Below are 12,500 nucleotides of genomic sequence, written 5' to 3' on the forward strand. Positions count from 1 at the left end.
CATTTTTCCCAAGTGCGTCGATTTTGGGTCGCCGACACAAGCTCGGGTCAAAAAAATTTTTTTTTCACGGTGACTCAAAACATCAATTTTAGACTCCCCTGAGTATGAAAAGTGAAACGAAAATCATTTTTGAGAAGAAAAAATTTTTGTATGGGAGGGCCCCTGCTAGAACATTTTTCCCAAGTGAGTCGATTTTTGGGTCGCGACACAAGCTCGGGTCAAAAAAAATTTTTTTTTCATGGTGACTCAAAACATCAATTTTAGACTCCCCTGAGTATGAAAAGTGAAACGAAAATCATTTTTGAGAAGAAAAAAATTTGTATGGGAGGGCCCCTGCTAGAACATTTTTCCCAAGTAAATTCGATTTTACCCGGTGAGTCAAAAAATTTTGAAAAAAATATTTTGCCAAAATCGTGTTCATTGCCTATTATAAGGGACCAGGTCAGCTCACACGCATTTTTGGAGACCATATGGAAAGTGCGTCTGGGATTGCGGAAATTAAGTTTAGAGTGTTAAATGATGGTTTCGCAATCCCGAAAGGCTCAAAATCCACCCTAAGGTCCCCTGGGTGAAATGTGGTTTCCAAGGTGTGAGCGCTATCGGTGATAGAGTTGGAATGTGATTTCCAGAGCGCAGGGCGACTGGGCTTAGAGCGAAAATCATAGACAAGGGTAAGTATTGGACTGAACGACTCGAAGCAAACGAAAATCATAGACAAGGGTAATGGACTGAACGACTCCAAGCAAACGAAAACCACACACAAGAGTAATGGACTGAACGAATCGAAGCAAACGAAAACCACACACAAGAGTAATGGACTGAACGAATCGAAGCAAACGAAAATCACATACAAGAGTAATGGACTGAACGAATCGAAGCAAACGAAAAACCACAGACAAGAGTAATGGAGTGAACGAATCGAAGCAAACGAAAACCAAAGACAAGAGTAATAGAGTGAACGAATCGAAGCACACGAAAACCATGAACACAGGGATAACTGAGAACGAACCTACCTATCAGAGCATGTGAAAGCATGGACAAGAGTACTGAAAATCGGACCAAACCTCTAGAAGCACACGAAAATCATGGACAAGAGTACTCAAAAACACGGACCAAACCTATGGAAGCACACGAAAACCATGAACACAGGGATAACTGAGAACGAACCTACCTATCAGAGCATGTGAAAGCATGGACAAGAGTACTGAAAATCGGACCAAACCTCTAGAAGCACACGAAAATCATGGACAAGAGTACTCAAAAACACGGACCAAACCTCTCGAAGCACACGAAAACCATAAACACAGGGATAACTGAGAACGAACCTACCTATCAGAGCATGTGAAAGCATGGACAAGAGTACTGAAAATCGGACCAAACCTCAAGAAGCACACGAAAATCATGGACAAGAGTACTCAAAAACACGGACCAAACCTATCGAAGCTCACGAAAACCATGAACACAGGGATAACTGAGAACGAACCTACCTATCAGAGCATGTGAAAGCATGGACAAGAGTACTGAAAATCGGACCAAACCTCAAGAAGCACACGAAAATCATGGACAAGAGTACTCAAAAACACGGACCAAACCTATCGAAGCTCACGAAAACCATGAACACAGGGATAACTGAAAACGAACCGAACCTCTCGTAGCAAACGAAAAACATGGACAAAATATTCGAAACGAACCGAAGCTCGATGCGAAAAACATGGGAAAGCAAGCCCGTAAGTCGCACTATCAAGCCCATAAGTCGCACTATCAAGCCCATAAGTCGCACTATCAAGCCCGTTAGTCGCACTATCAAGCCCATAGGTCGCACTATCAAGCCCGTTGGTCGCACTATCAAAGCCCGTTAGTCGCACTATCAGGCCCTTAAGTCGCACTATCAGGCCCGTAAGTCGCACCAAAAAGCCCGTAAATTGCCCTATCAAGCCCGTTAGTCGCACTATCAGGCCCATAAGTCGCACCAACAAGCCCGTCAATTACCCTATCAAGCCCATAAGTCGCACCAAAAAGCCCGTAAATTGCCCTATCAAGCCCATAAGTCGCACCAAAAAGCCCGTAATTCGCACCAAAAAGCCCGTAAATTGCCCTATCAAGCCCGTTAGTCGCACTATCAGGCCCGTAAGTCGCACCATCAAGCCCGTAAATTGCCCGATAAAGCCCGTAAATTGCCCGATCAAGAGCCAGCGCTGCATTGTCGGTTAATCCCGTCGATCGCGCCGGCTATTTCTCAGAAGGTTGTACGGACACCATACCCGGTGGCAAGTACCGCGAAGTTTATAACGCAACAGAACGTTCGCCAGTCGGACACAAGAATTGGAAAAGCTCGTTGTAGTGTACAGGAATCGAACCGAACCTCCTAGCGAGAATAGGGTCCCGTGAGCAATCGCGCGGACCTATGTGAAATGGTTTAGAGTGTGATGTGATGTGATACACGGTGGAAGCGGTGCATGGTGACATGCATCACTCAGAGAGATATGGAACCGGTGGTCTTCCAGTTGCTTAAGTGCTTCGGTTGGCTTATGGTTAAAGAGTGTGAATTCGATTCACCCCGGTATCGAACGTGTGTGGGATACTCACGCCGGTACGAGAGAGAATTCTGGTTGATCCTACCAGTAATATACGCTTGTCTCAAAGGTTAAGCCATGCATGTCTAAGTACGAACATCAATGAATGTGAAACCGCATAAGGCTCAGTATAACAGCTATAATTTACAAGATCATAAACCCAATGAGTTAGTTGGATAACTGTGGAAAAGCCAGAGCTAATACATGCAACATGCCGGGACTGGTACCCTCGCCGGGTGCTGGAACTGGTGCACTTATTAGTTAAACCAATCGCCTCCGGGCGGCTTGAGTTGAAGTCTGGATAAGCTCGCAGATCGTATGGTCGCTCGCCGACTGACGACAGATCTTTCAAATGTCTGCCCTATCAACTATTGATGGTAGTGTAGAGGACTACCATGGTTGCGACGGGTAACGGGGAATCAGGGTTCGATTCCGGAGAGGGAGCCTGAGAAATGGCTACCACATCCAAGGAAGGCAGCAGGCGCGTAAATTACCCAATCCCGGCACGGGGAGGTAGTGACGAGAAATAACAATATGGACCTCTCTAACGATGGTCCATAATTGGAATGAGTTGAGTATAAATCCTTCAACAAGGATCAAGTGGAGGGCAAGTCTGGTGCCAGCAGCCGCGGTAATTCCAGCTCCACTAGCGTATATTAAAGTTGTTGCGGTTAAAACGTTCGAAGTTGATTCCCCGTCCAGACTCGCGACCGCCGCGGGCGCCCGGTTACACGCCGGGACCGTCCGTGAGCGAGCTCGCGGCTGCGACTCACAATGGTGTGCCTGGGCGTTTACTCCGTGAACGGGTACCGGTTAACCGGTTCAGTCCGGCCCGGCCCCTCATGGTGCTCAGGGTACTCACGTTTACCTTGAACAAATTAGAGTGCTCACAGCAGGCTAGTACAAAAGCGTCCGGCCCTCCGCGGGTCGGCGTTGGCCGAGAATAATCTTGCATGGAATAATGGAATATGACCTCGGTCTGATTCTTTCGTTGGTTTGTCGTAGACCCAGAGGTAATGATTAACAGAAGTAGTTGGGGGCATTGGTATTACGGCGCGAGAGGTGAAATTCGTAGACCGTCGTAGGACCGACCGAAGCGAAAGCGTTTGCCATGGATGCTTTCATTAATCAAGAACGAAAGTTAGAGGATCGAAGGCGATTAGATACCGCCCTAGTTCTAACCGTAAACGATGCCAATTAGCAATTGGGAGACGCTACCCCTATTCGGTGCTCTCAGTCGCTTCCGGGAAACCAAAATCGGGTTCCGGGGGAAGTATGGTTGCAAAGTTGAAACTTAAAGGAATTGACGGAAGGGCACCACAACGAAGTGGAGCTTGCTGTCGCGATCGAGAGCTCGACCTGAGTGGACGTGAAATCCGCGCTCCTCGGTTTTTCAAAGCAAAAGTGCCGCAATTTGCGCTTGATCGGTGCGAAAGTTTGTAATAAAGTTGGAGGTACCCTCCGGAACCCCCCCTGCGAATCTGGTGGCCCCACGCCCCCCCTTGCGTGTGTTATTGAACGAAACGGTTTTTGTGACATATTGTGCGAAAGAGTGAAGATATCGGAAAAGTGATAGTGACACTTTGTGGGCCTCACCAGGCCACACCTTTTGGTGAAGAAACATTGGCCGAATTGATGGAGTTCGCGGAACGGCAGGTGTTTTTGTGGTGAAATTTCACACCTGTATAACTCCGAACATTGCGGACCGATCCGGCTGGAAGGTGTTTTAAAAGTTGCGCTCCGCAGTAAAGAATAAGTGTTGAAAGTTTCGTGTCAATCGGACGAAAACTCAGTGAGTTATTAGCGAACAAAGAAAACCACGTGCTCGTCGAAAATGGCGGCGTGTGTGTGAAAAAGAGCGAGGAAAAAAACTTCCGGACGAATCACCCCCCTGCTGGAGCGCTAGCGCTCCCGGAGGGGCACTCCCGGACGAAATTTCACCGCTCTTTACGTGTGTGTGAGATTTGTGTGTGTGTGACATTTTCGGCCCAATACCATCGTGTGGGGTGTCTAACGACGCGTCTCGGAAAGAGGAGTGGGGGAAACGCGGTTTCCCCCCCCTAGCACCACCCACCCGCCACCCAGCCCCGGAAAACCCCCGCGAAAAGTGGTTTTCCGCGTTTTTCCCGGCCAAGGAGCGGAGGTAGAGCTCCCGGGTGTTCAGAGAAAAGTTTCGGCGGGAAAAACTACATCTAATTCCATCGCCGGAAAAGCGATTTTTCCGACATCCGGGGAGATACGGCCGGAAAAGTGTTTTTCGTCAGTGGACAATTTTCGGCCTGATACCGGCGTGTGGGGTGTCAATCGACGCGGATTGACGAGGGGAGTCGGGATAACACCCTCCCATCACGATACTACCCACCCCCACCCACCTAGAGCGGAAAAACCACCTACCGAAGTGGTTTTTGGCGATTTTCCCGGCCAAGGAGTCGGGCTAGAGCTTCCGGGTGTTCGGACAAAAGTTTCGGCGGGAAAAACTACATCTAACTCCATCGCCGGAAAAGTGATTTTCGCAACATCCAGAGAGATACGGGCGGAAAAGCGTTTTTCCGAAGAAGAAAATTTTCGCCCTGATACCGTCGTGCGGGGTATCAAACGACGAGTTTTCAAGAGGGGAGTCGGGAAAATACCCCCCCACCACCATACCACCCACCCCCACCCCCCTAGAGCGGAAAAACCACCCAGGAAGCGGTTTTTCGCGATTTTTCCGAGGAAAACTTCATCGCCACCCAGGCAAGTGGGGTATCAGAAGAAGCGGCTCGGCGGGACGAGTCCATCGCGCACCCCCCCGTTCTTCTACCATCTTCCCTCACCTCGCCCGGGCGGAAAAACCTCGCCGTCGATCCTCGTGGCAGTCCGCTGCTGGCGTCCCTCCTCGAGGGGGAGTAAAACCAGTTTAAAGCGCGGACTCTTCCTTCCTTCTGGCGATGATGTCCGCCAGTCGGAATTTACGATCACGGTCGGGATCGACCGATAGCCGAGCACCGGTGGGCTCGAAACCGGTAGTGATGCTCAGCAGAGTGCCGGAAGGGCAGACCGCAGCCACGAGCGGTGTTGCTCGCACGAGTGGCGTTGGCACGGCCACGGCTGCGAAAGGAGCCACGATGGAGAGGCTCATCGAGCGTCTGGAGGACGAGCTATCCCTCCTCCGTGTTCAGCTGACGGAGCAAGCTGAGCAATACCGGAAAGACCTCGCGGCGATGCAGGAGTGCCATCGCCAGGAGGTGCTCCATCTGCGAGAGGAGAACCGTAAGGAGCGGGAGATGGTCTCTGGGCTCCTTACGCAACTGGTTGTTGCGCAGTCGCAGCAGCAACAGCAGCAGCAGCAGCAGCAGCAGCTGGCACAACAGCGAGAGGGTGCGGTGACGGCTACGGTGGTGCCGTCTCCGGACCAGGAAGGCGGCTCCTGGGCCGAGGTGGTGCGCCGTAAGTCGGCACGCCAGCAGCCGGCTCAGCAGCATCAGCAGCAGTGGCCGCAGCTCCCGCAACGGCAGCAGCCGCAGCGGCAACAGCAGCAACGTCCGCAGCAACATCAGAGCGGACAGCGTTCGGCTGGGCAGCCCCAGCAACAACAACAACAGTGGCATTTGCAGGGCCAGTTGCTGCGAAAGCAGAGTAAGCAGCAGCCACGCACGATGCCAGCTGCAGTGAAGAAGTCGCGGAAGCGGCCCGACACCATCGAGGTGATGCCAGCGGAGGGCGTCAGCTACCTCGACATGTATAGGGCGATTCGTACGAGCTCGCATCTCGACGGCATGCAGGAGAAGATCGGCGTCGGCAAGCGAACGCCGAAAGACACCTTGCGGCTGCCGCTGAGCCGTGATGCCGACAGCGCCGAGCTGTGCCAGCGTATCCGGCAAGCCATCGGAGACAAGGGTGCGGCGTCCGTGCGTACGGAGATGTCGATGGTGCTCATAACAAACATCGACTCCTTGGCGAGCGAGGACCAGCTGCGTCGGGCGGTGTTGACGGCTCTCGGCAAGGAGCATTCCGAGGCCACCTTCGACATGTGGGAGCGGCGAGACGGCACGAAGCGTGCTCGCGTTCGTCTGCCCCGGTCGGATGCGGAGCATCTGGCTGGGAAGCGCCTGCTCCTAGGACACACCTCCTGTTGGGTGTGGGAGGTCCCGAAAGCGTCGCTGGAGGAGAAGCGGTGCTTCCGATGTTTGGAGCGCGGCCACTTCGCCGGGCAGTGCTCGGGAGAGGACCGCAGCAAAGCGTGTATCCGGTGTGGCGCGGAAGGCCACAAGGCAGCGAGCTGCACTGGCGAGGCTCGCTGTTTGAAGTGTGGCGGCCCGCACTCGATTGCCGCAGCTTCGTGCAAAGCTGCAGCCACACGATGATGATAGAAGTGCTCCAGATAAATATCGGTAAGAGCAGGAGCGCTCAGGATCTTGCGCTCCAGCGGATGAGGGAGGAGGGAGCAGACGTGATGCTCATCACGGAGCTCTATGCTGTGCCGGCCAACAATGGGAACTGGGCATCCGACGACGCACTGAAGGCCGCGATCGTCACCAGTGGCCAACGGTTTCCCATACAGCGGGTGAGGAGCGTGCAGCATCCGGGCATCGTAGCTGCCGAGGTGGCGGGCATCGTTGTCATCTGCTGCTATATTCCGCCATCGATCGGCCTCCCGGAGTTCGAGCAGCAGATGGACCGGCTGGAGGTACTTGCGCGAGGCCACCCTTGCGTGCTGATAGCTGGTGACTTCAACGCGTGGCATGGGGCCTGGGGGAGCGAGCGGGCCAACCTTAAGGGTGAGGCGCTCCTTCAGACGGTTACCAGCCTAGGATTGGAGGTCCTCAACCGCGGCACGGAGCCGACATTCCTGGGGAACGGTGTGGCTCGGCCCAGCAGAGTGGACGTCGCCTTCGCGAGTCCAACGCTCTGCCGATCGGATGGAGCAGCGGAGGACATCAGCTCCTGGCGGACGCTAGACCGCTACTCCTATAGCGACCACCGCTATATTCGGTTTGCGGTCGGGCAACAGCATCGTACAGGTCAGCGGCCCGGACGGGGCATTCATCAGCAGGAAGGTGTCGAAGTACGGGAGGCGGGTACTCGCTGGCGAACTCGCCAGTTTTGCCCCCGTACTTTCGAGCTGGCACTTGAGGCGACCCGTTTTGCCGATCGGGTGACCGATGCGGCAAGCCTGGGGATGGTGCTTACGGAGGCCTGCGACGCTACCATGGCGAGGATTGGGCAGTCGCAGCAGCAGAGGAGGAACTGCAACACATATTGGTGGACTCCGGATATCGAGGAGCTGACCGAGCGCTGCCGGTTGGCTCGGGAGCGACAGTTATTGGCCCTCGACGAGACGTCCGCCGAACTGGCTTCAGAGGAACATCAGGAGGCGCGTGCTGCCTTAAGGGTGGCAATTAAGGCCAGCAAGCAGCGCCAGTTCGATGAGTGGCTGCAGGCCCTGGCTGCAGATGAGACGGGACAGTGGTTCCGGCAAGTGCTTCTTCGGTTTCGGGGCAGCTGGACGGCGCGTGAACGCGATCCCGCGGTGTTGCAGCGGATCGTCGAGGAGCTGTTTCCGGAGCATCCCCCGGTCGAGTGGCCGGACGTCACGCCTTCGGAAGGGGACACTCCGGTCCGTCCGATCAGCTGCGCGGAGCTCCAGGCGATAGCGAGCGAGCTGCATCCGCGGAAGGCGCCTGGCCTCGATGGAGTACCGAACGCTGCGGTAACGGCTGCCATCCGGAAGTATCCGGAGCCATTCGCTGGTGTCTACCAGCGCTGCTTGGACACCGGCGAAATACCACGCGAATGGAAAAGGCAGAAGCTGGTGCTGTTGCCTAAGCCGGGTAAGCCGCCGGGCGAAGCCTCGTCCTGCCGCCCGATCTGCTTGATCGACAATCCGGCGAAGGTCTTCGAGAGGACTACGCTGGACAGACTCAACGAGCACCTGGAGGATCCGGAGGCACCTCGGCTGGCCGAGAACCAGTTCGGTTTCCGGAAGCAGCGGAGCACCCTGCAGGCGATCCAGCTGGTGGTGGAAGCAGGCGAGCGCGCGATGTCCTACGGACGGACTAACAACCGGGATAAGCGCTGTCTGCTGGTTGTGGCGTTGGACGTCAGAAACGCCTTTAACACCGCCAGCTGGCAGGCGATAGCGATGGCCCTGCGTGAGAAGGAGGTTCCAGCGCAGCTGCAACTCCTGCTCCGCGACTATTTCACCGACAGGGAGCTGGTGTACGACACCCACGACGGCCCGGTGTCACGTCGGGTGACGGCAGGCGTTCCACAGGGGTCAATCCTTGGCCCGACTCTGTGGAACGTTATGTACGACGGCGTTCTGCGGATCCAGCTCCCTGAAGGGGCCACCATCGTCGGCTTTGCCGATGACATCGCCATCCTGGCCGAGGGCTGCACACCCGAGGAGTCGGCGACGGTCGCGGAGGCTGCGATCGACGCGGTGATGGGGTGGCTCGAGGCTCGTCACCTTAGTCTCGCCCCCCACAAAACCGAGGTGGTTCTGATATCGAGTCTGCGTCGAGGACGTTTGGAAATTCCTGTGCGCGTCGGCGAAGTGGTCTGCACGTCAAAGCGATCGATACGCTACCTGGGGGTACAACTCCACGAGAAACTCTCGTGGAAACCGCACGTGGAAGCGGCCGCGGACAAGGCCCTCGGTGCGGTGGCGGTGGTTACCTCGGTGATGAGGAACCACAGCGGCCCCCAGGTGGCCAAGCGGCGGTTGCTGGCAGGAGTCGCTGAGTCGGTGATCCGGTACGCCTCGCCCATCTGGGCTAAGGCGACAGACATGCAGTGGTGCCGAAGACGACTGGCCCAGGTCCAGAAGCCACTGGCACGTGGGGTATCGAGTTCGTTCCGCTCGGTGTCCTACGAGGTGTCAGTGGTGATGGCTGGTTTGGTGCCGTACTGGCTGGTCGTCAACGAGGACGCAAGGTGCCATAGCAGGCTGCTGGTCGAGCCTGGCGCCAGCAGGAAGGAGGTACGAGCGGCGGAGCGAGCAGCCACGATGCTGCAATGGCAGGACGCCTGGGACCGTGCGGCGGCAACACCATCGGCCAGCCGCTACTTGACGTGGGCGCACGGGATGATTCCCGACCTGCACCGGTGGACGGGACGAAAGCACGGGAAGGTGGACTTCCACCTTTCGCAGGTGCTCTCCGGACACGGATTCTTCCGGGAGTACCTGCACGTCTGCGGCTTCGCTTCGTCTCCGGAGTGTCCACGGTGCGTGGGGTCGGTCGAGTCGGTGGCCCACGTCTTGTTCGAGTGTCCCGTGTTTGAGGAAATCCGACGTGAGCTGCTGGGCTGGGGGACACCCGAGTCGGTCCAGCTTAACAACATCGCAGAGAAGCTGCTGGAGAGTGCGGAGTGGTGGGACCGCATTCAGAAAGCAGCAAAGACCATCACCACAGTGCTTCAACAGCTGTGGCGCGATGAGGAAGCGCTCACCAATGGTCGAACGGAAGCGGCTTTCGCCGAGGACGAGGAAGTGGTCCTCGAAAGTGTGGCCGCACTCTTCGGTGAGGAGATGGACGACGTCATCATCGAAGACATCACGCGGCGCGTGAACGAGTCGCGAGCAGCGCGTCAGCGATCTGCCCGCAACCGACGGCTTCGCGGCAGAGCGGAGGATCGGGCGCGAGTGCGACTGGCTGCGGACGTCGCAGCAGCACTGGCCGCCCGAGATGACGAGATACTGCGGACGGCAGTAGAGGCGGAGCGAGCGGGCCTAGCTCCTCCTCCCATACCTAGGCGTAGTAGAGGGGGACCACCTTCCCCTGAAACGGTTAGAATTCGCCATGAGCGGCGTCTATTCATGCAGCGCGCATGGCGAGCTCGGGTCCAGGCTGAGGGACCCTCGACGACGCGCCGCCGTCGGACCGCGCCTACGGAGGCGGACCTGATAAGGTCTCGGCGGAACAGACGCGAAAACGAAAGGCGCCGTCGTGCTTTGGCTGCAGGCCGACGATGGACACCCGCGGAGGAGGCTGCCGCCAGTGAGGCGGAATGGTCAGATCGATAGATGTCGGGTTGACTTCTTGAGATCTCCGAGAGGGGAAAGAATGAGTGAGTCACGCGGACTAAGCAAGCGTACGCCTTTAATATGCGGTTAAGATACGATTCAATTTAATAAAGAAATAGGGAAGAGACATCCGAAAGGGTTCGTAATGACGCATGACAAATCCCTGGCGGGCGACGTCGTGCGTCAAGAGCGTGGGTTTATGCTATTGTTTGTTAGAACATAATGTTTATGAACAATAAAACCTGCAATTGTTTAAAAAAAAACGAAGTGGAGCTTGCGGCTTAATTTGACTCAACACGGGAAAATTTACCAGGTCCGAACTTATCGAGGTAAGACAGATTGAGAGCTCTTTCTCAAATTTAAGGGTAGTGGTGCATGGCCGTTCTTAGTTCGTGGAATGATTTGTCTGGTTAATTCCGATAACGAACGCGACTCAAACAAGCTAACTAGAACGCTGTCAGCAGTGCACCTCCGGGCGCACCTGACGTCAAGGCCGGCGGCCCCTTCACGGGCGGTCGTCGGCCACGTTTGCCCTGCTTAGCGGGACAACTTGTGTTTAGCAAGGTGAGAATGAGCGATAACAGGTCCGTGATGCCCTTAGATGTTCTGGGCTGCACGCGTGCTACAATGTGAGCAGCAGCGTGTTCTCGCCAATTGGCGCCCCCATTCCGAGAGGAACGGGAAATCACCCAAATGCTCATTTAGTTGGGATTGGGGACTGCAACGGTCCCCATGAACCTGGAATTTCTAGTAAGTGCTAGTCATTAGCTAGCGCTGATTACGTCCCTGCCCTTTGTACACACCGCCCGTCGCTACTACCGATGGATTATTTAGTGAGGTCTCTGGAGGCACACCTTCCGCGGTTCCTTCGTGAGCTGCAGCTGGCATGGCCGAAGTTGACCGAACTTGATGATTTAGAGGAAGTAAAAGTCGTAACAAGGTTTCCGTAGGTGAACCTGCGGAAGGATCATTACCGATCAATACATATATGTTGTTGTGTGAGTTGGTTAGAGAGATAGAGAAACACGGTATCAGCAGAACAAACTGCTATGTTACCTTTTGGGGGCCGCGCACGCCAATTAGACCCGCGAGAGAGGTGTGTCTATACTACGATATTGAGCGTGCGCGACCGTAGGCCAGTGGCCTTCGTACCTGTGCGCACACTCCCAATGGCAGCCATCGAACGCGTAAAGTGTGTGACACATGGGCGAAGGTAAAGACCCACTAGAACATATTTAAACACTGGCCTCGAGCGAGAGAGAACCTAATCAAGAGAACGAAAGTTGTGCAAGATCGCGCCGATGCCGCCCACATCGCGCGTCGATCAATGGGAAGGAAGACCAATGGTCATCCTTGTCCACCCTGGACGGCTTCGAAGGAACCGAGAGGTGCACGGTTACGCTGTCCGGGGAACTTAAGTTGTGAGAGATGCACCTAGCGCATAACGAAAACATAGGAGACAGTTGAACATACCAAAACCCTAGGCAGGGGATCACTCGGCTCATGGATCGATGAAGACCGCAGCTAAATGCGCGTCAGAATGTGAACTGCAGGACACATGAACACCGACACGTTGAACGCATATGGCGCATCGGACGTTTAAACCCGACCGATGCACACATTCTTGAGTGCCTACCAATTCTTGTTACACACTATTCCATAACTACAGGACGCCCGCGTACCAGCGGCACGCCTGGGCGAGCAGCACGCCCGGGAGTGTGTCGCAGGCTTGAACACACGCGTTTGGCGCACTGTGCATCATGGCGTGCTCGGACCCCTTCCGCGGGGGACCTTGGGCGCTGAAATGGTAAGGCGGTACAGTTGGCCCAGTGGGTGCGTGTCGTGTCGCACGGTTCGAACTTCGGCTATAAGACAACCTGGGAGCACCGGAAGCCCTTGAACACCTGGCTTGCCGTCTGTTG

General features: G+C 55.3%; 1 non-coding gene across 1 annotated transcript; it reads left to right on the forward strand.

Annotated features, from left to right (window-relative positions):
• Positions 1-12,054: 12,054 nt before the first annotated feature.
• Positions 12,055-12,212, forward strand: LOC128308093 (5.8S ribosomal RNA). Its single transcript, XR_008288047.1, has one exon. It is a non-coding gene; the product is annotated as a 5.8S ribosomal RNA (ribosomal RNA).
• The last annotated feature ends 288 nt before the right edge of the window (positions 12,213-12,500 follow it).

Source organism: Anopheles moucheti, assembly GCF_943734755.1.
Source record: "Anopheles moucheti chromosome X unlocalized genomic scaffold, idAnoMoucSN_F20_07 X_unloc_22, whole genome shotgun sequence".
Lineage (NCBI taxonomy): Eukaryota > Metazoa > Arthropoda > Insecta > Diptera > Culicidae > Anopheles > Anopheles moucheti.